The sequence below is a fragment of the Giraffa tippelskirchi genome, chromosome 13, assembly GCF_054371585.1.
Source record: "Giraffa tippelskirchi isolate mGirTip1 chromosome 13, T2T-mGirTip1v1.2.pri, whole genome shotgun sequence".
Taxonomy (NCBI): Eukaryota; Metazoa; Chordata; class Mammalia; order Artiodactyla; family Giraffidae; genus Giraffa; species Giraffa tippelskirchi.
Genome location: NC_137287.1, coordinates 13,502,237 through 13,528,681, shown reverse-complemented (window position 1 = coordinate 13,528,681; position 26,445 = coordinate 13,502,237). Strand labels below are relative to the sequence as shown.

Here is a 26,445-nt window from a genome sequence, read left to right as displayed (position 1 = left end):
GTGGGGTGTCCCCAGGGGCTATGGAAGCAGACCAAGGAGTTGGGGTGACACATGGAGGACTCAGTGGCAGTGGGCCCAGTGAGTTTTGCCCCCATTTCTGATTAATTCCTTCGTATGAAATTAATGGGTCCATGCTCAGTTGATCCAGTCATGTCTGACAGTTTGCAACCCTGTGGACTATAGCCACCAGGCTCCTCTGTCCATGGGATTCTCTAGGCAAGAGTACTTGAGTAGGTTGCCATGCCCTCCTCCAGGGGATCTTCCCAACCCAGGGATTGAACCTGAGTCTCCTGCATTGCAGGTGGATTCTTTACTGCTGAGCCACTGGGGAAGCTAATGGGTCCAAGGGGCTTCATTTTTAAGGCTTTTCAGATCAGTTGTAGGACATCATACTCTCACTATCGGTGTGTGGAGGACCTGTCTGATGACATTGTCTAGTGTTATTCCTTAAGTCCTTGCCAGTATGGTTGGTTAAGAAAAAATCTTTGATTACCAGTCAAGTTTAAAATTCCTTATGTTCATTAGCCAATATATAGTATTTCTTCTTTTTTGAATTGTTGGTGCATGTCCTTTGACCATTTTTTTTTAAAAAATTATTGGTGGGTTAGTATTTTACATACTAGTTAAGAGCTAATTGATTTTGAAAGCTATTGCTCTTTTGTTTCCTTAGAAATCTTTTCCTCAATTTTTCAGTTTCTCAGTTTGTTTTTGCATTTTTAAAGAAGTAATCAAATAATGTTTACACAGTCAACATATAAGTCTTTTAGAAGTAATGTTTCTTAAATTAGATATATCAAATCCTGAACAGGGAGAAACATGACCTTAGTAGAAAAATTGGTGAAATCAGAATAAGATCTAGAGTTTAGTTTAACAGAAATGTTGGCTTCTCAGTTTGGCAAAAACTACTGTGATAATGTAAGATGATGACATTAGGGGGAAATGGTTAAGGAGTATAGAGAAACTCTCTATTCTGTCTTTGTAATTTTTCTGCAAATCTAAAATTATTTCAAAATAAAATTTGTTTGTGTCTGGCTTTTTGTTATTGGCCAAGAGGAAGTAACAGATATTGGATTTACCCACTTGCCTGAAACAACCAAAAATTGGGCAAAATATCCAAAGTATATTTTTATATAAAATATAAAAACAGAAAAAATATATAAATTAATGAAGACAGATGACACCAGGCAATGAAGAATAGTAATCCCTGAAAGACAAGAAACAATGAAATGAGTCCCAGGGTTGCTATAACCTGTAGCCTGAGGAGAAACTTCCAGGCTGTGGTGCCTGGAGGGGAAACAGGGCAGAGCCCGAAAGTCTCCTTGCCTTGAGGACACGGGGCTGGGGAGTCCAGGGGGGCCAAGATGTATAGAGTTTTCAGGGCAGGGTATTGGAGAGGAGATAGCTACATCGAGAGAGAATGCCAGAGATCTAACAAAGGTACTTAGTCTTTATCTGAACTCCAAGGAATGTGTGGAACTACCTGGTGATGGGAAATGCTGCTGCTAAGTCGCTTCAGTCGTGGCCGACTCTATGCGACCCCATAGACGGCAGCCCACCAGGCTCCGCTGTCCTTGGGATTCTCCGGGCAAGAACACTGGAGTGGGTTGCCATTTCCTTCTCCAGTGCGTGAAAGGGAAAAGTGAAAGTGAAATCGCTCAGTCGTGTCCGACTCTTAGCGACCCCATAGACTGTAGCCTACCAGGCTCCTCCATCCATGGGATTTTCCAGGCAAGAGTACTGGAGTGGGGTGCCATTGCCTTCCTTTGAAAATATTGACAGGAGCAATCTACAGGGCTCCAACAGGAACAGAAAGAATTCCTGTTCCCACCAGCCATAATAGCACTGGATAGAGTACTAAGAAGGGTTTTACCATAGTGGTGAGAAAAATAGAACAAAGAATATATGGGGTAAAGTGAAGACAAGTAACGGAATGGTAGAATGAAATTCTACCATATCACTAATCACATTAAATATAAACAGTATTAACACCTTTTAAATTAAAAGGCATACATAGACACCCTTTTAGTTAAAAGGCAGAGATGGTCAAATTGGACAAAAAATTATTGCCTCACTGTATCCTGTCTTCAAGAAAGCCACTTTAAATATAAAGACACACAAATAAGTTAAAAGTAAAAAGAAGGAAATAAACATACCATGCCAAATCCAACTACTAGAAAAGCTGAGTAGTTATATTAATATCAAGCAAAGTAGATATCAGAGCAAAGAATATTACCAGAGATAAAAAGGTCATTTCATAATGATTAAGAACTCAATGCATTAGGAAGACAAAATGATCCTAAACACTTATGAATCTAAAAAAGAGAGCTTTGAAATAAATACATGAAGTAAAACCCAATAGCAGTGCAGGCAGAAATGGCTGTAACCGCCATTATAGTTGGATGTATCAACAATCTTCTCCATAACTGATAAAACAAGAAGACAGAAAATCAGTAAGGATGTAGGAGAACTTAAACAGCATTATCAATCAGCATGACTTTATTTATAAAACATTCCATTCAACAACAGTAGAGGGGAAAAAAAACATCCCTTTGACTCTCTGAATTTCTGTGGCTGGCCTAAGAATTAAACTGACATAGAAAGATTTTTTTTTTAACTTATTTTTTAGTTGGAGGATAATTACTTTACAACATTGTGTTGGTTTCTGCTGTACAACATCGTGAATCGGCTGTAAGTACACAGTACCCTCTTGAACCTCCATCCCCCACCCATTCCACCCCTCTGTGTCATCACAGAGGACCAGGCTGAGCCTCCTGTGTTATTGAGCAGCTTCCTACTACTAGCTATCTGGTTTACACATGCTAGTGTGTATATGGCAATGCTACTCTCTCAGCTCATCCCACCCTCTCCTTTCCCCGCTGTGTCTACAAGTCTGTTCTCTATGTCTCTATTCCTACCCTGCAAACAGGTTCATCAGTACCATTTTTCTGGATTCCATAAATATGCATTAATACAGGAGAAAAGGTATACACATTTATTTAACATTTTAAGATGCAGATAGGAGTCTCCAGAAAGGAAAAGATCTGAAGAGGCTGTTAGGCCCCAAGGCTTATATATCTTTTTACACAAAGGACAGTAAATTGTGTGAATAGGACAAAGTAAAGGGACTTGGGCTCAGGGCAGTAAATTGTAGAACAAGGACCAGAAAATATATGAGGAAGCTAATGGAAGATGAGAGTTATTTTAGTAAGTTTGTTTGAACAGGTGCATTTTGGCATCGACTCCCAATCTCTGATCATAAGAATAGTCTTCTCTTCCTGGTACAGAGAGGGTGCCTTTCTCATGGGAAACTTTATGCCTGCTTTTATGTAAAAGGGGGAAGGTCAGAGCACCCTTCTCACCTGCTGTGTCTCAAGTCCCTTCAGCTCAAAATAATCAATATTCCAAAGCAGCATATTTTGGGATGGCAATTCTGAACATTTACAGCAGCAAAATATACATTCTGTTCAGAATAGACCATATTCTAGGCCAGAAGTTTGATACATACAAAAAGATGCAATTAATACAAAGTATAGTCTCTGATTACAGTGTTGTTAGATTAGAAATTTATTACAGAAAGATATCTGGAAAACCTCACATATTTGGAAACTAACACATTTCTAAATAATACCTGGGTCAAAGAATAAATCAGAAGAGAAATCAGAAACTATTTTTGAACTGAATTAAAATGAAAATAACATATATCAGCATTTGACTGTCTAAGCAGGGCTTAGAAGGGTATTTATAATAATGAATGTTCATAATGGAAAAAAGAAAAAATGCCTTAAAGCAATAATTGAAAGTTCCACATCAAGAAATTAGAGAAAGAAGATCAAAATAAACCCAAATCAAGCAGAAAGAGGGAAACAGTAAGGAAAAAATCAAGGAAACAAAAAATTCATTCTCTGAAAAGACTGTTAAAATTAATAAATTTCTCTCAAAGAAATTTGGCAAAGATAAAAAGAGAGAAGACACAAATGACTAATATCAGAAATGAAAGGGAGGCATCACTATACAACTCACATAAATTTAAGAAATAAAAAGGAAATAAAGTCTTTGCATCATAAACTTGATAACCTAGAAAATGGACTAATTCCTTCAAAAACTACAAACTACTAAAACTAAGTCAAGCTGAAATAGGTACTTTTTTTTTTGGTTGAAAAATACTTATTTGTTTTATTTTAATATTGTATATAATTTTAATGAAAAACCTACTAAAAACTATGTGAGATATAAAATAAATTTAAAAACTGAACCTGAGATTAAGTTGCTTAAGTGTGAATCCCTACTTTCCCATTCACTTGGTCTGTAATCTAGGAATGATTAGTTATATTTTTTGTACCTTAGCTTCCTAATCTGAGACATAATAACTCCTGAAAGAGATACTCTTAATATTGCTATAACTATTAAAGACATTGCATTTGTAGTTCAAAACCTTCCAAAAGCTAAATTCCCAGTGTATTAGTTTTCTAGGCTGCCTGGTTGGCATTTGGGGATGTGTATTGTCACACATCCTGGCTCAGAAGATATGACATCGTCCATGACTCCACAGGGAAAAATGACTTATCAGACCCTGCCCTGTGTGTTTCTTCTTTTGGCCGGTTCTAATTTGATCACTGTACTACGATTCCGCTGAGGGAAGCTGAGTGAAGCATGTACAGAACTCTCTACACTGTTTTAGCAACCTTGATGTAAGTCTAAAATTATTTCAAAGTGGAAAGAAAAAGAAAAAAAGCAGTCAGATCTTTGATCCCCACTCCCACCCTGCTGTACAGCCCATAAGGTTCTTCCTCCATCTGGCAAAAACCAGAGGTTTATTATCTGAGAAGTACGTATGGGCTGTGGTGGATGGGGACCACTAGCCCAGCTGAAGGCAGGTGAATTGCATACTGAATAAAATGATTATTTAAATTCTGAATACAGAGATTCACCCCTAGTCCTCTTCTGTTACTAAGCCCCCATATTTAGGCAGCTTCCTGCTGGCAGTCCTGATCAACTCAGGAAAAAGTCTTAGACCTGACACCTGGGTATTTCCAATGAAATGGCCCAGTCAGACCACCTTCCATGCAAGACAATAGTCTGTGGGTTCATGCATTCCAACCAGCTTTTTGTCCTCAGTTTCTAAACATGAGTAGAACACCAAAGACATGAGGCTAAGGAAATGCTCTAATGTGAAAATTTATTATGCAAACAACTAGCAAGCACCTAGGAGGAAACAGAAACAACTTGGGAAAAAGGAAGTTTTAAAAAGAACAATCGTTAATAACCTCAGAGAAGTTAGAGAGCATAATACATTCATTAAGCAAGAACAGAACAGGGTGCTACTTTAAGAAAAAGAGGGGGACACAGAACAAAAAGGAACAAGTTGAAATTAAAAGCATAATAGAAGACGTGACAAACTCGATAGAATGAAAGATAAAATTAGGAAACCTCCCAAAACATAGAGCAATAGGGGAGGGAAAATAGGAGAGGAAAAGATGAGAAAATTCAAGGACTGTTGGACGCAGTCCAGCATCCAAATAATGGGAGTTCTAGCAACAGAGAGAAAGAAAGGTGTGTATGAGGAAAAAACAGAGAAGTTTCTCCAGAACCAGAGCTACAAGTGGAATAGACCCACACCAGGAGAAACTAAGAAGAAATGAAGACCCTTTGTAGTTATATCTTTTTAACTTATTAAACATTTATAGGCAATTATAGAACAAATCTATTATTCACTATTTTTTTTTCTTAGAAAAAAGGATTGATGGTGGCATGATTCCTTTTATATCAGATGGCAGGAATGGTATACTGTAGTTACATAGCTGCTTTCCAGTTCATTGCTTTAATGACCAGAGCTCCCTTCCATGCCTTATAATACTAAAACAAAAGAACAATAACAAAAATGCTTCGAGAAAAAAAATCCGAGTTGATTGATTTTTATACTTCCAAAGGAGTTGCCTGAGCTAGAAATGAATCCAGAATCTCTTGAGAATCAGTCAGGAGACTCAAAAGGTCAAACAAAAAAAATTGGGACATTTTGAGAATTTTAATCCCTAATAAATTATACTCCCATAAAAGAGAGACATACATAGAACTATGTCCTTTGCCCATTTTGCTAAAGATTTTAGAGAGAAAATAATTAAGATTATATAGAAAATTATCTCTGTGTGTGTTTATATATGTAGATGTATGTATTGATGTGTGTGTGTGTGTGTGTGTGTGTGTGTGTGTGTGTGTGAGTTCCTCAGTTGTGTTTGACTCTTTGTGACCCCATGGAGTGTAGCTCGCCAGACTCCCCTGTCTATGGAATTATCCAGGCAAGAATATTGGAGCGGGTAGCCATTCCCTTCTCCAGAGGATCTTCCCAACCCAATTATCAAACCGGAGTCTGCTGCATTGGCAGGCGGATTCTTTACCACTCTGCTACCTGGGAAGGCCCATCTTTCTCTTATACCTACATGAAAAGAAAAATATAAGTGAAATGACTGATAAGGCATTGGTTCTCAAACTGGAGCATCCATATCACCTGGAGTGTTTGTTAAGACACAGTTTGCTGAGCTGCACTCCCAGCATTTCTGACTTGGGAGGTCTGATTCAGTGGAGCCCCAGATTTGCACTGTTACAGGGAAAGATGATGCTGCTGGTCCAGGAACCACATTTTGAGCACCATTGGATTAATGACTACTTCTTCACATTCAGAGTTCACTTTCTGAGTCACGTTTTAACTCAGTGTCATTAATGTGCATGATTTTCCCACAGTTTTATGAACCATTAAGAGCGTAGGTGAGGCAATATTTTTAACAAGAATCCATCAAAGAGTAACAGCCATTGGTGCTGGGCTCTTTGGCTGGTTTTGCAATTATACAGAGCCTGTCCACTTTTAAAAAATAGCCTTATTGAAGTGTAACTTCTCCCCCCCAAAATGCAATTTACATAATATAAAATCCATCCATTTAAAATGTACAGTTAAATGATTGCTAGCGTATTTACAGAACTATGCACACACTGTCACAATCTAATTTGAGACCATTCCCATCACTCCAAAAGAAGCCTCTAGCCAGTTTACACTGATATCCTATTCTCACCTTGCATTGTAGCCAATCACTAGTTTACTTTTTGACTGTGTAGATTTGCCATTTCTTTGGACAAAGAGAGATTATTTGCTTATTTTAAAATTATTTAACTTTTTATTATTGAGTTGTAAGAGTTCTTCAAATATTCTACAAATGCCTTATCAGATATATGTTTTGCAAAATTTTTCTACCATTCTATAAACTGTCTTTTTACTTTATTAATGGTACTGTTTGTAGCATAAATGCTTTAAATTTTGATGAAAGCCAGCTTATCAATTTTTTCCTTAATTGCTTGTGCTTTTAGTGTCATATCTAAGAAACCATTGCCTAACTCAAGATTATGAAGGTCTTCTCCTCTGTCTTCTGAGAATTTTAGGGTTTTAGCTCTTACATTTGAATTTTTGATGCATTTGAGTTTTTGTGTATAGTGTCAGGAAGGAGTCCAAATTCATCTTTTTTTTTTTTCACGTGACACACAATTTTCCCAGGACCATTTGTTAAAAAGGTTATTCTTTTATCATTGAATTTTCTTGGAATCTTTGTTGAAAATCAATTGACTGTAACTGTAGAGATTTATTTTGGGAGATATCTCAATTCTTTTCTATTTATCTACCTATCTCTATACTAATACCGCTTACTGGAAAAGCTTACTGCACTAATATTATAATAAGTTTTGAAATCAGGAGGTGTAAATGCTCCAACTCCTGGGTCTTTTTGGATTTTCATATGACTTTCAGATCAGGGTCTCAATTTCTGCAAAAAAGCCAGATGAGCCAACTCACTGGCTTTCTCTAGTTGCAGCGAGCAGGGGCTACTCTCTAGTATGCAGTATGCAGGCTTCTCATGGCAGTGACTTTTCTTGTTGAGGAGCGTTGGCTCAGTAGTTATGGCACCTGGACTTAGTTGCCCCACAGAATCTGGGATATTAGTTCCTGGAGCAGGTTTTCGAACCCATGTCCCCTGCATTGGCAGGCAGATTCCTAACTACTGGACCACCATGGAAGTCCCACAAGCTCACTTTTTATTCTTGCTTGGGAATGCTGTTAAACGTCTCTTTCATCTCATCCACTCTGCTTGTCCTCAGCCAACTGCTTTCTATAGCTTATGTTGACATGTTTTTCTTGTAAGCTGAGGACACTTTGTTTTGGAAGTGCTGATGCAGGCCCTTTTAATATCTGGGTGTGTTAGGGGCAAGACCAGTTTGCCTCCCCTGATAAAAAGACTCAAGAAAAATCCTCTTTTGGCCGTACTGATTCAAGGTGTCTGTCACTTTTATCATACATTAAAATTTCACATGTAGTTGCACTTATTTTTGGATATTCTGTTCTTTTCCATTAGTCTGTTTATCTATTCATGTACTAACACTAAAAAGAAAAGTGAAAGCATTAGTTGCTAACTCGTGTCCGACTCTTTGTGACCCTATGGACTGTAGCCCGCCAGGCTCCTCTGTCCATGGGATTCTCCAGGCAAGAATACTGGAGTGGGTTGCTGTGCTCTCCTTCAGGGGATCCTTCTGACCCAGGGATAAAACCCACATCTCTTATTTTTCCTGCATTCGCAGGTGGGTTCTTTACCACTAGCACCACCTAGGAAGTTCACTCAGCAGTCAGTAGAGACTGGCAACTGGTAATAAAGACTGACATTTCTTATAGAGAGACACAGATGTAGAGAACAAACGTATGGGCACCAAGTGGGGAAAGGGAGGATGTGGGATGAATTGGGAGACTGGAATTGACATGCTTACACTACTATGTTTAAAGTGGATAACTACTGAGAACCGACTGTATAGCACAGGGAACTCTACTCAGCGCTCTATGGTAACCTACATGGGAAGGAAATCCAAAAAAGAGGCGATACAGGTATACATATGGCTGATTCACTTTGCTGAACAGCAGAAAATAACACAACATTATAAATCAACTATATTCCAATACAAATAATAATAAGAAAGACTGATATTTCTTAATACCACAGAAGACCAAAGATCTGGGGCACTGGCCTTCTCTATTCTCAGCTCGCGACTGTTACCCCTTTGCAACCTCTTTTCTCCTAAAAGATGCCTTTTGTGAACTTCTTCCCTGAATTTCCATGTAGAGGTGGTCTGGAGTGACTGAGGTTGCCTCTGGCCTTCCTTCCATGACCTTAGAGCTATGGGGCGAGACCCTGCCCACCCCATGTGTGTGGGAAGAGGGAGAGAGAGAGATGGGAGGACCGTGGGCTCTTCTGGAAGGGAGCAGAAAACTCATTTGCAGACAGAGGCAAAGTAACCCAAAGGGCCAAGTGAAGACCTGTGTGTTGAAAGAAAATTATGCTGCCAACCTTGAAACAGTGACCTCGGATGACATCCGTTTTGACAAAGCCCGTGTTTCCATCTACTTCAAAGGACTCATTGAAGTTAGTCTTGTAAGTTTCCCAATCCATCAGCCAGCTGGGCTTGGGGAATAATATTTCATCATGAAAACAGGTTCATCAGAGAGAGGGTAGGAAGAATCAAAGATACAGGTGGTTTATGACACCCCCCTGCCCCACCCCAACCCAGGTTAAGCAGAGCAGTCAGTTTGCTGTCATCACCTTAAACTTTATATTGTGGGCATCTCAGCCTGAGCCTCAATCCTGGCCACCATAGGCATTTACCCCGATATGGGGGTCTCCTCCCCACTTGGGACATGGACATGTGCATGAGGGAAGGGAACACCCTAATGGTGAGTCAGGAAACAGCAGAACATCAGTCTGTTTGCCTTGTGTTCTCCTCTTTTCCCCATTTCCCCCTTTTCTGCCCCCCTTTTCTCCTCTCTCTGTCATCCCCTCTATGGGTGACTTTGTTTGTTTCCAGAACTGTGGGATATAGGAGCAGTAACCAAAAATATGAATAAAAGTCTTTGTGCAATCTCTCAGGGAGTCATTGAGAAACCAAGACATTGCCACCTTGACCATTAGCAAAGCATCAGTCCAGCGTTAGCATTTCCGGCACGTCCTCAGCTCTGGCCATCGACCCTCAGAGATGTTCAGACACTGTGGGATGATGCGTGTGAACCCAGGATGCCCCAGGATTCAGGTCCAGGAGGAGAGCATGACTGTTTCATTTAATCGACGAGGAGGCGGATTCAGAGACCGTTACTCTTAATGGATGAATCGATTTTCAGAAGTCATGATGGAAACAAAGTGTGGGATGGTGGAGATAAGAACAAATGGAATGGAACTTAGCAAACCAGAGAGAGCACAAACTAAAGCTTGCGGAGGAGAAAGGCTGAGAATAACATGGAAGTGCCTGTCTGAACTCCAGAGGCCACAAGGTCTCTCTCAAAGTGGGGATACAGCTTGGGTTCAAGACAGGAGGGTTGGTGGAGAGTCTGTAGAGAGAAGCTGTCTCTCTATGTTCTCTGCCACACCATGGCCCGCGGTGACCCTGTCCACCTTAGTGGAAACTTTCAGGGCCCCTCCTTGTATACGGGTGGACTTCCCAGCCCCAATCCAAGGCGTGATGGGACCTTCCCACCTCCCTCCCCGGTGCCAGCCCCCATGCTCCGTTGAGGCAGGGGCCGCTCCACTGCATCTCTGTGAGTGTGGTTGAACCTAGCCCACCAGGCTGGTCTGCTCCTGCACCCACTGAGCAAGTGGGCAGCTGTGAGTTCTGCTCCGAGGGCATCAGCTCCAGGGCCCTCTCGGCAGTCATGGGCTGGCTGGTGGGGCCATGGTGGGCTGAGCCACGGCGACCGCTGCCTCAGACAGTGATGACTGAAAGTCAATCGCCTCTACATGGCCACTCTGGACTCGGCTTCCTGAATGCCTCCATCCACCTAGAGCTGGAAGGTGATATTGCTGGAGCCGTTGGGTACTTCTTCAAACCGGGCCCCTTTCTGGAGTCGCACCTTTCTGCTCCTGGTGCAGTGGCAGTGAGGCAGGCACCAGGTATAAGCAGCCGCTCAGCCATTGGCTGGTGCCACAGAGGGCTCCTCCCCCAAGCCAGCGACTTCGTGAGCAGCTGTCAACCAGCGACCGTTGGTTGTCCTGCTCAGCCATTGGTCAGTGCCACAGAGGGCCCCTCCCCAACTCTTGTGTTTAAAAGGAACCTGAATTTGGACTGAGGGAAGGCAGTTTTTTGAGAAGCTAGTCTGCCATCTTCTCAGTTTGCTGGTTTTCCCAGTAAAGTCGTTATTCTGTGTTTGAAAAACTCGTCTGCCGATTTGTTGGCCTCTCCTGTGGCAAGCAAAATGAACTTGGGCTCGGTAACATTTGGAGATCTTGATGTAAGTGAAATCTGGGCTCTGGGACACTGGGCCAGGTACTACAGTGAACACAGAGGGATTAAGTACAAATCGACAGCCCAAATGGTATAGCGTTCCGATCCTTGCCTTCCATCTGCCGCTTAGAATAACTCAGAATTATACATTTATATACAATTACTGATAGGTGTAGAAAATAAGAGATGAAATAATGAGACAATCATGATTGACTTCAAGGTGATGTTGCCTAAAGGAGAAATTGTTTCCAAGTACACTGCTCAGCCTTGAGTTATATTTACATCGGTTCTGAATATTGATTTCACCCGAAAATGTAAGGACATGAGGAAAGTTTCATAAGAAAGTTAAATCTTCATCTTCAAGTAGTTAATAACTTAAGACTCAGTAGTTAATACTTAAGGTCAGTAGTTTTAAGTACTCACTAGGAAGTCAGTAGTTAATACTTAAAACTCAAGAAAGAAACAGGATAAGTGTGTCATTCTATAATGTGAAAATGGTGCCAAATGGTGAAAGTATTTACTCTGTGGAGTGATAATGGGGGAATTTAAAGTTTTGAATGTGTATAATAGTCATTGATAAGACATAATAAGGTGTCTGAATTATAATTATATATAATATGTATTATATACGTGTGTATATCTGCACATACGTAAAATGGAGAGGCTTTCACAGCTTGAAAAATATGTTAAAGTGCTCAGATGTTTAAGAAATTATACCTTATATTTTCAGACCTTAATCATAAACTGTTCTGAAGGTTCCAGAGCCAAACATCTACCATCACTGTATTTAAATGAAATTCAGCAAGGAGAATGTAGTATTCTGACCAGCCCTTCTCAAGGTTACAAAGATTTTCCCAACAGTACGGCAGGAAGATATATTTCAGTCATTGATGAGCATGGAACTCAAATGAATCTTGATGCCCTAAGTACAATGAGGAAACCATAGTCAGCAATTAAAAAGATTTTAATTCCAGTGTTTACTTATTTAAAGAATATTATAATGCGTCCTCTGTTCTTAGAGTTTCTGTTTCTCTCCACTGAGGTTCCCTCTTACTGCTAATCACTTGAGTCACCTAACCTTGAAACCTTCAGTTATTCACCCTTTACCCCAACTTCCCTAAGCATTTTACCTCTCCAATTCTGATGTCTTTGTACCCACTCTCCTGATTTCATCTCACCAAGGTTCTTCTTGGAGGGTGTGGGCAGAGAGGAAAGACAAAATTGTCTTCAGCAGGTAAAAAAGTAGAGAGAAGTCCTGAGACTATTTATTAGTCAATGAATTTCATTCTCATCACAAGTGCAAACACTTACTATGAGCAGATTCCTCATGATAAATATAATGTGGTAACTTAGGTATTGTTCTTTTGAATGTTTTCATATAAATACTCTGGAATCACACATGTAAATTATTATTATTTTGAGGAAAAAAATGACTTAAGAGAAATTGATCCATACATAGTGATTCTGAAATGGAAATCACTGTAAATTTTTAATAAGAAGTTTTTAAAGTAGAAATGCACAGAGAATAAATAATAACACCAGTGCTTTATCACCCAGAATTAATCTATGCTACCAGGTTTCCATGTTTGCTTTACGTATTTCTTTTTTTTTATTTTAAGAAACAAGATGTCATCCATTAAAGTAATAAGGGCCGGGTTCAAAGGATGTAGAGAGGTTATATAAGCAGAAGAGGGTGTTGGTAGGGAAAGGGAGGTCAGAAGGAGCAGAAATGATCTGAAAGTAAGTCTATGAGGCCCACAAAAGAGGCACAGGAAGTTAGAGCTGGAAACTTACAGCAAAAATCATAACTGACGGTGGCTTTAATGTTAGATGACTAAAATTAGTCATAACTAATTTTCAAATGAATGAACAACACTATTTACATAAACTGATTTGTAAAGAGAGGTAGTTGAGCTGGAAAATCATATACTTAGTTTCTGTATGAAAACAAATTTTTCCCTCACATACTCAAGTTGTTTTGATTAAAAAATGCAACTCTGGAGGCCAGGCTTTATTATATGAAACTGTATCTTCTTGGATGATCTGTTGATTGCTTGATTAAAGCCATATCTAGGGGAAAAAAGCTCATTCCTTTTAGAAACAATTGTTCTTGTATATTTGCCCACATATTAACCATTTCCAGTACTCCTCATGCCTTTTTATAGGTTCAAATTTTCAATAGCTTAAAGAACTTCCCCTAGCATTTTTCCCAGGACACATCTGCTGGCAACAAACTATCTGAACTTTGATGTATCTAAAAATATCTTTGTTTTCAGTTTTGAAGAATGGTTTTACTGGGTATAGACTTCTGAGTTAACAGTTTTCTCTTCCCACACATTAAAGATATTGTTTCTTTGTCTTCTGTACTCCACTTATTGGGTGAGAAGTTGGGTGTCGGTCATTCCCCATACGGGCTTCCCTGATAACTCAGTTAGTAAAGAATCCACCTGCAATGCAGGAGACCCTGGTTTGATTCCTGGTTCAGGAATATCCGCTGGAGAAGGTATAGGCTACCCACTCCAGTATTCTTGGGCTTCTCTGTGGCTTAGCTGGTAAAGAATCTGACTGCAATGTGGGAGACTTGAGTTCGATCCCTGGGTTGGGAAGATCCCTTGGAGAAGGAAAAGGCTACCCACTCCAGTATTCTGGCCTGGAGAATTTTGTGGTCTATATAGTCCATGGGGTTGCAAAGACTTGGACACAACTGAGCAACTTTCACTTCACTTCACTTCTTCCCCTATATATGATATGTCCTTTCTGCCTGCTTGCTTGTAAGATTTCCTATTTCACTTTGATTTTTATCTGTGATGTGGCTAGGTGCAGGTTGTTTTTTTGTTTGTTTTGGTTTGGTTTTGGTATTGATTCTTTTTAGAGGTTTGTTAAGCTTCTTATATATGATGTCTGATGTTTATAATTAAGTTTGGAAACTTTTTGGCAAATAGTCCTCCAAATATTTTTTATTCTCTATTCTCTCCCTATCTTCTGAAACCCCAATTAAGCATATATTAGAATGTTTGATACTATGGCTCTATATGGTATTTGATATGGAAGTTCTGTACATCTCTTTTCTAAATACTTTACTTTTACTGATTCATTTTGGATAATTTCTGTGTATTTGTCTTTAAATCAGTAATAATCTTTCTACTCCCCCCCATTCAATCATCTCTTAATTTCATGTTATGGTTTTAAAAAAAATTTCATATACTGTATTTTTCAGTTCTGAAGATTCTACTTGATACCTTTTTAGCATTTCCATGTCTTTTTTGAGATTCTCTCTTTTCCTCCAGTGTATCCATTCTACTCATGGAACCCTGTAACATATTTATCACTTAGTTTAAATCATATCATTCCATATTATACTAGAGGTCCTAACAAGTGGAATAAAATAAGAAAAAAAGAAATGGTATCTGAATTGGAAAGGAAGAAATAGAATTGGAGTTATATGAAGATGATATGAAAATCCAAAATCATCTATAGAAAAAAAAGCTTTAATTATAGTAAAAGTTAAGAAAGGATGCTAGGTATTAGAAAAATATTTTAAAAATCTGTTGCTTTCCCTACATCAACTTCAGATCTCTTAAATTATACTTTAAGAATGTCAGAGATTTGTATCAGGTTTGGAGCAACTTTACCATCCTAATTCTTTTTATCTGGTTTCTTGAAGCAATCTTAATTTTGTTTTCTGTTATTTACTACCAGAAGAGCTTTAGCAAAAGAGAAGAGATTTCTCTGAGATCAGATACAGAGAAGGTAGACAAGGGGTCCCTTGCTCATGGGGTGTGGCGTGGGCCTGCTAGAGTAGAGTGAGGAAGCTAAAATGAGCTAGTTGGAGGCAAAAACTGTATTTTGTTCACTGCTGTATCCCCAGTAGCTGTCACACTGGCTCTGATGCTTAGTAAGTCTCAATCAGTGTCTGTTGGCAGAACACGGTTGCTCTTGATAAGCATTTGAAGGTCTCACACAGAGGAAGAACTGACTCAACATGCAGAGGATGTCAGGGCCATCTGAGGACAGAACAGTCAGAGCTGGAGGACCTTGAACTCCTGCCCAGAAGGATTCAGTCAGTGACTGAGTGAATACCTGAAATCTCATTCCAATTCTCTTTAGCTCTAAGGATCTATGGTGTTTTTACATTTTATCATCTTCCTCTGGGTTGCTTTTTGACATAGCACCAGAGATAAATGTTCTGGGAAGTAATCTGGTCCAACAAATTCCTGAAGCTAAGAATTTGGACTTTGACCTTCAGGGTGGAAAATGAAAAAACAAAAATAAAACTGAATAGTAATGTGGTAGCCAGTCTTAGATGGCCCTCAATGACTCTTGCCTCCTGTTTTTCACGTCCTTGTGTAGGTCCTTCCCACACTGAATTGGGTCTGGCTGCGTGACCCATAGAATATGGTGGCAGTTCATGGTAGGTGGCTAAGACCAGGTCTTAGAAAGCATTGCAGCTTTCAGCTTGGTCTCTTACATTATTCACTTTGGGGGAAGCCAGCCCTCATGTGGTAAGGACCCTCAAAGAGTCCAGTGGGAGGACCACGTGGAGAGGAACAATCTTGCCAATATCAGCTTACTAACTATGGGAGTGGGCCACCCAGGAAATAGACCCTTCTGCCCCAGTCAGACTTTCAGATGATTCTAGCCCCAGCTGACATTTGACTATAACCCCCACAAGAGACCCTGAACCAGAATGACCCACTGAGTTGCTCCTGAGTTCCTGACCATGGAAACTTTGAGAGATAATTAATTACTATTATTGTTTTAAGTCACTTGTTTTTTAGGGTGATTTGTTACATATAACCTTTGAGATGGAGATTCTCAGGTGGCTCAGTGGAAGATAATCTGCCTGCCGATGCAGGAGACGGGGATTTGGAACTATGGAATTTCATTCCAGTTCTCGTTAGCTCTAAGAATCTATGATGTTTTTACATTTTATCATCTTCCTCTGGCTTGCTTTTGACATAGAACCGGAGACAAATGTTCTGGGCAGCATTCAGGTCTGGTGAATCCCTAAAGTTGAGAAGGTTGAGTTGGACAGGAGTTCCATCATGTGACAGAGAAAACTCCTCAAGGTCAAGGATTTCCTGGAAGACAAAAATTACTGCCACATGTTTGTACCAGCTCAGTACCTGACACAGTGTAGATGCTCTTTAAAATGGTTTTTGAATAATGAACAAATACAGGTATTTGTCAGAAACAGGTCCTCTGGCTCTTTGGTGTCTTTTCACATTCTTTTCATTTTTAGTCTTCCTGACATACTACTCAGCAGAGGGCAGTATAGTGCATCCCTGAGATGCATGAAGAATCCTCTGTTGAAATAGGGAGATTTCCCAAGTTCCATGGCTCTGCTATTTTGGTGATAATTTTTATCGTGCAATAAATCCTAGATTGATAAATGACCAGAAAACGATACCCACAAAACACAGCTAACATTTCTGAAGCTGAGATATCTAGTGACTGCTGCTACAGATATACAAATTGATTTTCTTCACCTTAGAAATAATACAATGCCACCTCCATCAATGGGGCTTCCTCAGTGGCTCAGCAGTAAAGAATCCGCCTGCAATGCAAGAGGCACAGAAGATATGGGTTCGATTCCTGGGTCAGGAAGATCCTCTGTAGGAGGGCATGGCAACCCACTCCTGTATTCTTGCCTGGAGAATCCCATGGACAGAGCATTTCAGTGTTCTACAGTTCATGGGATCACAGAGAGTTGGACATGACTGAAGCGACTTAGCACTCATGCACTTCCATTAGCACACAAAAAGTTTAGATAAATAGAATTTTTTTTCATTCTGATTTCCAATAGTAACCAAAATGTTTGAAGATGGCCTAGAAATCCTTGCAAGATCCAGAAAAGATGCTGTAAGAGCTGTGTAAAGAAGAATTAATACAGAGCATAAATGAACCTTGAAAACATTATGCTAAATGAAAAAGGCCAATTACGAAGGACTACATACTGTGACTCCATTTCTATGGAATGTCTAAGATAGGCAAATTTGTAGAGGGAGAAAGTAGATTAGTGGGGGCCCAGGACAGGAGAAGATTGGAGGGGATAGGGGATGAAGAGTTTCTTTTGAGGGTGATAGAAATGCTTTGAGATTAGGCTGGGATAATGGTTGTAAAATTACGTGAATCTATTAAAAACCATTGAATTGTATACTTTTAATGTGTGAATAGCATGATTTGTGAATTATATCTCAAAGCTTTAAAAAATAGTTAATGATGTTCAGCTGAATATTTATGTTCATCTTGTCTGTCCCCCCGGTTTAGTCTCTGAAAATATGTTAGACATCAGTGATGGAGATGATGACTTTTTAAGGACTGAATGTACCATTGTCCAGACATTATGGGTAGCACCCGTGTAGAGACATCTGTTCCAGCACTTGGCAGTCAGTCTGTTTTCTGATCATTGTCATGGTGTTGTGAGGGCCTCATGCATTGTTCCCACTGACAGATAATGACCAGGCTGGGAGAGAAGTCAGTGTTTTCATTCTAGTTACCGGTCCCACTGCTGGGTAAAAATCTACCTGTAATGCAGGAGCCACAGGAGATGTGGGTTTAATCCTCAGGTGGGGAAGATCCCCTGGGGGAGGTAATGGCAAGCCGCTCCAGTATTCTTGCCTTGAGAATCCCATGGACAGAGGAGCATGGTGGGCTATAGTACATGGGGTCACAAAGAGTTGGACACAACTGAGCAACAGACACTCAGTCAATATCCATCTTTGGAAGAAGCATCCCTGCCTAGGAATTAGGAGGCTTGGTTTCTGGTCCTGGCTTTGCTGTTTGAATTGACCAAGATCACTCCCTGAGTTCTCACTGACCTTGGGCATGTCAGTAAATCAAATTTCATATGGGAATCAAGGCTTAGAACTGCAAGGTCATCCTCAGTTCTAACTTCTATGAGCTACTGATTTACACTCTTGGGAATAAACGTAGTTCTACTGTTGGAGGCCAACAGAAAAGGCAGTGAATCTCCACTTGTCTCTTTCCTGTTTGCTGTCTCTGTTGTTTGCAATTACTGTAGTTGGAAAAGCTTTGGTAACTTTGCCTACTGCCCAGGTGCCTGAAGTGCCTGAGCCTTCATGCCCGACAGGAAGGGTGAGGCTGGGGGAGTGACGAGCTTGGAAAAACTGCCTTTTCTTTTTTTTTAAACAGGTTGGTTGAGATTAAAAATTTATTTTTCATTGAAAGTATAATTGCTTTACAATGTTGTGTTAATTTCTGCTATACAACAAAGTGAATCAGCTATTTGTATATGTATATCCCCTCCTGAGCCTCCATCCTACCCCTCATCACAGCACGGAGCTGAGCTTCCTCTGCTGTACAGCAGCTTCCCCGTAGCTGTCTGTTTTACTCATGGTAGTGTGTATATGTCAATGCTACTCTCTCAATTCGCTCCACCCTCTCCTTTCCCATGCTGTGTCCACCAGTCTGTAGAACCTGCCTTTGATTGCTTGAGTCTCTTGTTTGGCCTCCCAGGGTTTGCCCCATATCTCAGGCTAGAGGGAAATTGTGCCCATGATGTGACATTGGCAGGAAAGGAATGTAGCTCAGAGCGTCTTGGAGAGGAGAGCATAGTGCTTGAAAGAGCACTTCAGTGTTTTCTTGCTACTTGCATGTAGAAATGCTGGGTGTTCTTTCAGGATCGTTGGTTACTTAAGCGAGAGGAAAACAATGCAGTTGTCTTCAGAGACCCTCCTTTCTGGTCCTCTGGGTCCCATTATCCACTGGTCCCCATGCAGAGATTCTTCCAGCAGAAGCATGGTTTGCACTCAGCAGGCCTGAAGACCCTTTTGATGAGCCTCACTGAATAAACCCTAGATGGAAAGAACCTTTCTTGACTGCCGAGCTGTGATGCGGCATATATAATACACATTTATCATATAAAATGTGGCTGATACAAGCAAAGCAAAGAAAAAGTTACCCATAGTCTCACTGCTTAGAAGCCATAATAATCAATCGTTTCCAATTTTTGAGCATTATTTTAAGGACTAGGCACTCTGCTGGGTAATTGCAAACATTACGTAATGTAATTTTTACAACAACTCTCTGAAGTGTGTGCTATTATTTCCCTCTGCAGAGACAAAAACTGAGGTTTAGAGAAGTTAGACAACACGCCCAAGGCAGCACAGCCGGTAAGTGGCAGAGCCGAGATGAACATCCAAGCCTGGATGACTCCAGGGTCGTTGCCATATGTAATCTAATTTCCTAACATTTTGCAGTCTTCTCTCTGCCAGTCTTTTTGCCTGCACGGTTTTTTGTTTCTTTTTATCCTTGCATTATTGAGGCCCTACTGTGTTTTCTGAGGGGTCTCCAACCTGCCAGACGCCCAAGCCCTCAGGTGTTCTTGGCTGTTGGATCTCTGCAGAAATCCATCCAATAGAAACCATTTCTAGGGAACTCTCACACATTCTACCAAGGTGGGAAGTCTTTTTCTCTCTGGCAGGGAGAAGACAGGGTCTCTTTTTCAATCTTTCTTCAGTCCCTAATCTCTTGAAACTTTACTTGCAATTCCTTTGTCTAAAGAGCAAAGGCTTAAGAGAGTTATCTGTATCTGAGATGATCACCAGGGGGCTGTCCAGAGAGCCGTGGCCAGGAGCCCAGAGGCTTGGCCACGTATGTGGGCCTAGGCATGTATGGGCTTCTGGATACCTGGGGCGTACAATGAAGACTCTGGGGGACTTCCCCAGTGGTCCAGTTGTTGGGAATCCGCCTGCCAATGCAGGGGATGCAGGTTCGATCCCTTGTCTGAGAGGATTCCACAATGCCATGGGGCAATTAAGTCCATGTGGCACAACAGCTGAAGCCTGTATGCCCTAGAGCCCGTGCCCTGCAACAGGAGAAGCCACCGTAATGCGAAGCACATGCACCACAACTGGAGAGTAGCTCCCACTCGTTGCAACTAGAGAAAGCCCGCTCACACAGCAACGGACACCCAGCACAGCCAAAAATTAAAGAAAAGAAAAGACACTGAGGTACATGTCCGAGCCGCCCTGAAATGGGGGACTACTGAGGAAGGGTCTGTGTGAGGCCCCTGTAGGGAATGCAGCCAGACTCCACCTCATGAGTCTGCAAGCATCCCTGCCCAGGCAGGGGGCTGCAGTTTGGGACTGCAGCATGGGCCTACCACCCAGGACAGGGCGCCATCCCACTGGGCCTTCCCTCTCATCCTCACTGACTCCTGGAGCTCGCTCTATTGCCACTCCCTGCCGCCAGCCTTTCTGTTCCTTCCAGTTTTCAGGAACATCAAATAAAGGCTCTTTCAAGAGGCTCCCTTGAGGCCAACAGCGAAGAAGTCATATTTCGTTCTGCCAATCCAGCAGCCAGCCAGACTGATGGGATTCAGCCCCTTTAATAGAGAGAAGCTCTTCCCTGAGATTAGACAGTCCTGGGCCTGATCCCTCAACTTCCTAGAACATCAGGCTTAAGCTGTGAGAAAAATGTTATAAGGAAAATGTGACTTAAAAAATAAAAAGCTCTGAACTCTGCTTTCTGACTTCTGCTAAGACTATTTACAGATAAGATTGTGTCCAAAATCCAAGCCTCAGGAGGGCCAGGACCACAGGTGCTCAGCAAACATGTCTTGAAGTTAGAGAAGCTGTAACGATTCCTTCTGGTAAAGGGAGAGTCATTTTCGCCTTTTTGTTGTTGTTGTTGTTGTTGCATGTTTCCAAAGTGGAGATGCCCTCTGGCCTGTGTCCTGGAGGAGGACTGTTGGGGTGAAAACCTCCACACCGGTTCTCACCACTTACTGGGTTCTTTGTCTGGACAGGGAGTGAGTGGCTGATGGGCTCTTGGAACCCAACAGGGCTTGATCCACATAATCAGGGATTGAGTCACTGTATTTCAGAAGCAAAAAATATTCCACTACATCTCTCTAGACCATCTGCCTCCTGGGTGGGTAAGAGAGTCCATGGGCTCCCCTCAGCTTCTGGCTCTGTGAGTGAGCACACCTGGGTCAGGGCGGGGGTCAGTTTTGAGAAGTAATTGGGTATGTAAGCCAGCCTGGGATCCTTGACCCTCCATGAAGCTGGTGGGGGTAAGAGGAGACCAAACCAGTCAGTTCTAAAGCAAATCAACCCTGAAGTTGGTGGGATAAGAAGAGGTTAAGTAGTCAGTCCTAAAGGAAATCAACCCTGAATATTCATTGGAAGAACTGATGTTGAAGCTGAAACTCTGATACTTTGGCCACTTGATGCGAAGAGCCAATTTATTGGAAAAGACCCTGATGCTGGGAAAGATTGAAGGCAGGAGGAGAAGGGGATGACAAGACGAGATGGTTGGGTGTCATCACTGACTCAATGGACGTGAGTTTGAACAAACTCTGGGAGATGGTGAAGGACAGGGAAGTTTGGTGTGCTGCAGTCCATGGGGTCACAAAGAGCTGGACATAACTTAGGGACTAAACTACGAGAGGAGACCCACATGGTCAAAGGTGCATGTGCTAAGATAATTTAGCAGAAAGTCCTGTTCTTTGGAGTCATGGGTACTATCTGGCCCACTAGTAAAAATAATCTTCTGGTACCCATTTGGCCCCTCTTGTTGTGTGTGCTCTCTTATCAGCTACAATCCTGGAGAAAGGAGGGGAAATGAGACTTGGCCCCTCTGACCTCCAGTAACTTCCAAAGTATTCGACCTTGAACCCACCCTCCACTGCCCTCCATGCTGGTGTTACTTTCTCATCCTCCATGGCAGAGTTTTCTTTTCTAGAGTCAATGTCCAGAAGAAGCTTCTCCAGTCTTTGCCAGGTGTCAAACCTTTATAACCTCCTTTTTTTTAAGATCTGTTTTTAAAAATTTATTATTATTATAGTTATTATTTATTTGGCTGCACCGAGTCTTAGTTAGGGCACACAGGATCTTTGATCTTTGTTGCAGCATGTGGGGTCTAGTTCCCTGACCAGGGATTGAACACGAGCCCCCTGCATTGGGAGTTTGGAGTTTTAGCCACTGGACCACCAGGGAAGTCCTGTAACCTCCTTTTGATCCTTCTTCTGTGCCTACTCATCTTTTCTTTTTTCATAACACTCTTCCCAACTTGTCTATTTCTGCAGATCTTTATCCATCCCTGACCCACATCAAAAAGCAAATAGAGACACATCCACATCTATGATGATTATGTTTACATGTGACACATGCATGATGCATCGTGTGCACCTGGACACTACACTCCCATGAATATCCCTGGATTTTGAATGCCATAATGTTTTTTTTAGAGAAGTGAAAAAAGGTTGCCCCAGATGCATTTTATAACTTTGTAAATAAAGTAGTCATTAATTTAATTAAACTTGGTGTTTTACTACAGTAGTAGGCAATCAATGAATATTTGTTGAATGAACGGTTAAATGAAAAAGGGCTATGAAGGAAAAAATAAACGGTGGTAATAAAAGTTAAAACGTTAAATTTTGGTTTTAATACTATATTTAGTGAAGAGATAGCATGAACAAATCTTATTGTATTGTAGAAAAGGATATGATTTAAAGATTTACATTTATTATTACCATAGTACCTTTGTTGAGAATTCCATTTGCATTGTTATTATATCTATATTTGGTCTAGTAACAGCTCACTTTCAAATTACGCAAAATGACCATGGCTCAATCTACCTTATATACAACATGTACGTAGACAACACCACTTAAACTCATCAGTTCCTTATTTTTAATGAGATTTATGCATAATTTAAAAAAATGTTTTAATTAAAATTGTACAGTCCATGGGACAGTCCATGGGATTCTCCAGGCCACAATACTGGAGTGGGTAGCCATTCCCTTCTCCAAGGGATCTTCCCAACTAAGAGATCAAACCCAGGTCTCCCACATTGCAGGCGGATTCTTAACCAACTGAGCCACCAGCTAAGTACCTTTAATTTAAATAGTGAAAAATTTCAAGATAAATTCTGTGACTGATGATCATAACTACTAATGGTGCATCAAAAGTGGTGACATAGGTAAGAGTAAACATCTTCATTGGTGAACTGTACTATACATTTAATGAAGAAATAATGCCAATTCATGTGAATTCTTCTGGACAATTGAAAAGGAGGAAGTATATCCCAACTGATTACCCTGATACCAAAACAAGACAAAGACATTGTAAAAAAAAAAAACACAATAAAGTTGGAAAACTAACACTATCAATCCCAAGGCTTATTATAAAGCTAAATAGTTAAGACAGTATGTCATTGGCATAAAAGTAGACAAAACTTCAGTGGAATAAAATAGAAAGTCCAGAAATAAACCTTCACTGCTTCCACCATAGCTCAGTTGATAAAGAATCCACCTGCAATGCAGGAGACCCTAGTTTGGTCCAGGAAGATCCGCAGGAGAAAGGATAGGCTACCCACTCCAGTATTCTTAGGCTTCCCTTGTGACTCAACTGGTGAAGAATCTGCCTGCAATGTGGGAGACCTGGGTTCAATCCCTGGGTAGCGAAGATCCCCTGGAGAAGGGAAAGGCTACCCATTCCAGTATTCTGGCCTGGAGAATTCCACGGACTATACAGTCCATGGGGTCGCAAAGAGTTGGACATGACTGAGTGACTTTCACTTCACATATAGACAATTAACTTTTGACAGAAGTGTGAAGACAATTTTACACAGGCTTGTACAGTCTAGTTATTAAAATAGTGCTGTAACAATTGAATATCCTATGCAAAGTTCAGTTCAGTTCAGTTGCTCAGTCGTGTCTGACTCTTTGCGACCCTATGAACTGCAGCACGCCAGGCCTCTCTGTCCATCACCAACTCCCGGAGTCTACCTAAACCCATGTTCATCAAGTCGGTGATGCCATCCAACCATCTCATCTCATCCTCTGTCGTCCCCTTCTCCTCCTGCCCCCAATCCTACCCAGCATTAGGGTCTTTTCCAATGAGTCAACTCTTCGCATGAGGTGGCCAAAGTATTGGAGTTTCAGCTTCAACATCAGACCTTCCAATGAACACCCAGGATTGATCTCTTTTAGGATGGATTGATTGGATCTCCTTGCAGTCCAAGGGACTCTCAAGAGTCTTCTCCAACACCACAGTTCAAAAGCATCAATTCTTCGGCGCTCAGCTTTCTTCACCGTCCAACTCTCACATCCATACATGAGCACTGGAAAAACCATAGCCTTGACTAGACAGACTTTTGTTGGCAAAGTAATGTCTCTGCTTTTAAATATGCTATCTAGGTTGGCCATAACCTTCCTTCCAAGGAGTAAGCGTCTTTTAATTTCATGGCTGCAATCACCATCAGCAGTGATTTTGGAGCCCAAAAAAATAAAGTCTGACACTGTTTCCACTGTTTCCCCATCTATTTCCCATGAAGTGATGGGACCAGATGCCATGATCTTAGTTTTCTGAACGTTGAGCTTTAAGCCAACTTTTTCACTCTCCTCTTTCACTTTCATCAAGAGGCTCTTTAGTTCTTCTTCACTTTCTGCCATAAGGGTGGTGTCATCTGCATATCTGAGGTTATTGATATTTCTCCCAGCAATCTTGATTCCAGCTTGTGTTTCTTCCAGCCCAGCGTTTCTCATGATGTACTCTGCATAGAAGTTAAGGAACTTAAATCCAAACCTTATATCATAGGTAAAATTAACTCAAAGTGAATCAGACCCAAATATAAAATGTAAAATTATAATATTTCTGTAAGAAAACATAGGAGAAAGTCTTTGCAACTTTCAACTTTTTTTCAGCATAATGAGGTATAATTTGTGTACAAAAAACTGCACATTTTAATATATATGATGAATTTGGATGTATGTATACATCCAGATACCATCATCACAATTAAGGTGACAGAAGTATCCATCACTTCCAAAAATTTCCTTGTGTTCCATTTTTTTCATGTGTGTATAGTAAAAACACTTAACATGAGATCTACACTCTTAAAAATTTTTTTAAGTCATTTACACTGTCTTTAACTGTAGGATTTATGTTGCACAGGTCTCTAGAACTTATTCATCTTGTATAACTGTAAATTTATACCCACTGAACAGCAACTCCCTATTTCTCCCTTCCTCTATCCTCTGAAAACCACCAGTCTCTTTGTTTGCTTCTATAAATTTGACTAGTTTAGATACTTCATATAAAGAAAATTAAATGTCCATCAACAGGTAAATGGATAAAGAAAACATGCAATGGAATATTATTCAGCCTTTAAAAAGAAGCAAATCCTACCATTTACAACAACATGGATGGACCTAGAAAACACCATGCTAAATGAAATGTCAGTCACAGAGGCAAAATTTAATTTAATATCAAAAGCATGATCCATACAAATACAAACTGATAAATTTGTTCATCAAAATTTTAAAAATTCACTCATCTATAAGATACTGTTAAAAGGCAAGGTACAGAAGCATATTTGTGGGAGAAATGTGTTTTTAAAAAGTCTCATATCCAGAATATATAAAGAACTTTCAAAACCTAATAATAAGGAAACAAACAACCCATTAAAATGGGTAAAATTTATGAATACACACTTCACTAAGAAGATGTGGTACATATATACAATGGTATATTACTCAGTCATAAAAAAGAACAATATTGGGTCATTTGCAGAGACACAAATGAACCTAGAGTCTGTCATACAGAGTGAAGTAAGTCAGAAAGAGAAAAACAAATATCATATAGTAACACAAATACATGGAATCTAGAAACGTGGTACAGATGAACCTATTAGCAGGGCAGGAATAGACACAGATGTAGAGAACAAATGGGTAGGTACGAGGAGAAGGGAGGGAGTAGGAAGAACTGGGAGACTGGGATTGACGTATGTGCACTGCCGCGTGTAAAACAGGTTAACTAGTGGGAACCTGCTGTATATAGTACAGGGATCTCAGCTTGGTCCTCTGTGGTAACCCAGATGCATAGATGGGGGTGGGAGTGAGAGGGAGGTCCAAGAGGCAGGAGATGTATGTATATCCCCTTATAGTTGATCTACTTTGTTGTACAGCAGAAATTAACACAACATTGTAAAGCAACTACACCCCAATAAAAACAAAACAAAAAAGCAATGAATATATTAGTAAAAATTTTAAAAAGGACCCATAAGCATAACAAATAAGCTTGTCAGTAAAAGATCTGCACATTAGTCTTTAGGGACATGCACATTCAACCTACAGTACGCCCTCTGTGATTTATTATTTTAATTAGATTATTTGCAAATGTTGAT

General features: G+C 40.6%; 1 protein-coding gene across 5 annotated transcripts in view; it reads left to right on the top strand.

Annotated features, from left to right (window-relative positions):
- The window catches only part of CALN1 (calneuron 1), a 693,518-nt gene that overhangs the window by 149,795 nt on the left and 517,278 nt on the right, over positions 1-26,445 (top strand). For 2 of the 5 annotated variants that reach the window (XM_081558122.1, XM_081558117.1), the window contains exons 1-2: positions 11,135-11,296; positions 19,370-19,424. The exons of 2 other annotated variants lie outside the window; for them this stretch is intronic. The gene's annotated coding sequence lies outside the window, so the exon portion shown is untranslated. Of the gene's footprint in view, positions 1-11,134; positions 11,297-19,369; positions 19,425-26,445 lie in introns of those variants that run through there. One more of the 5 variants, XM_081558119.1, reaches the window with a different exon arrangement.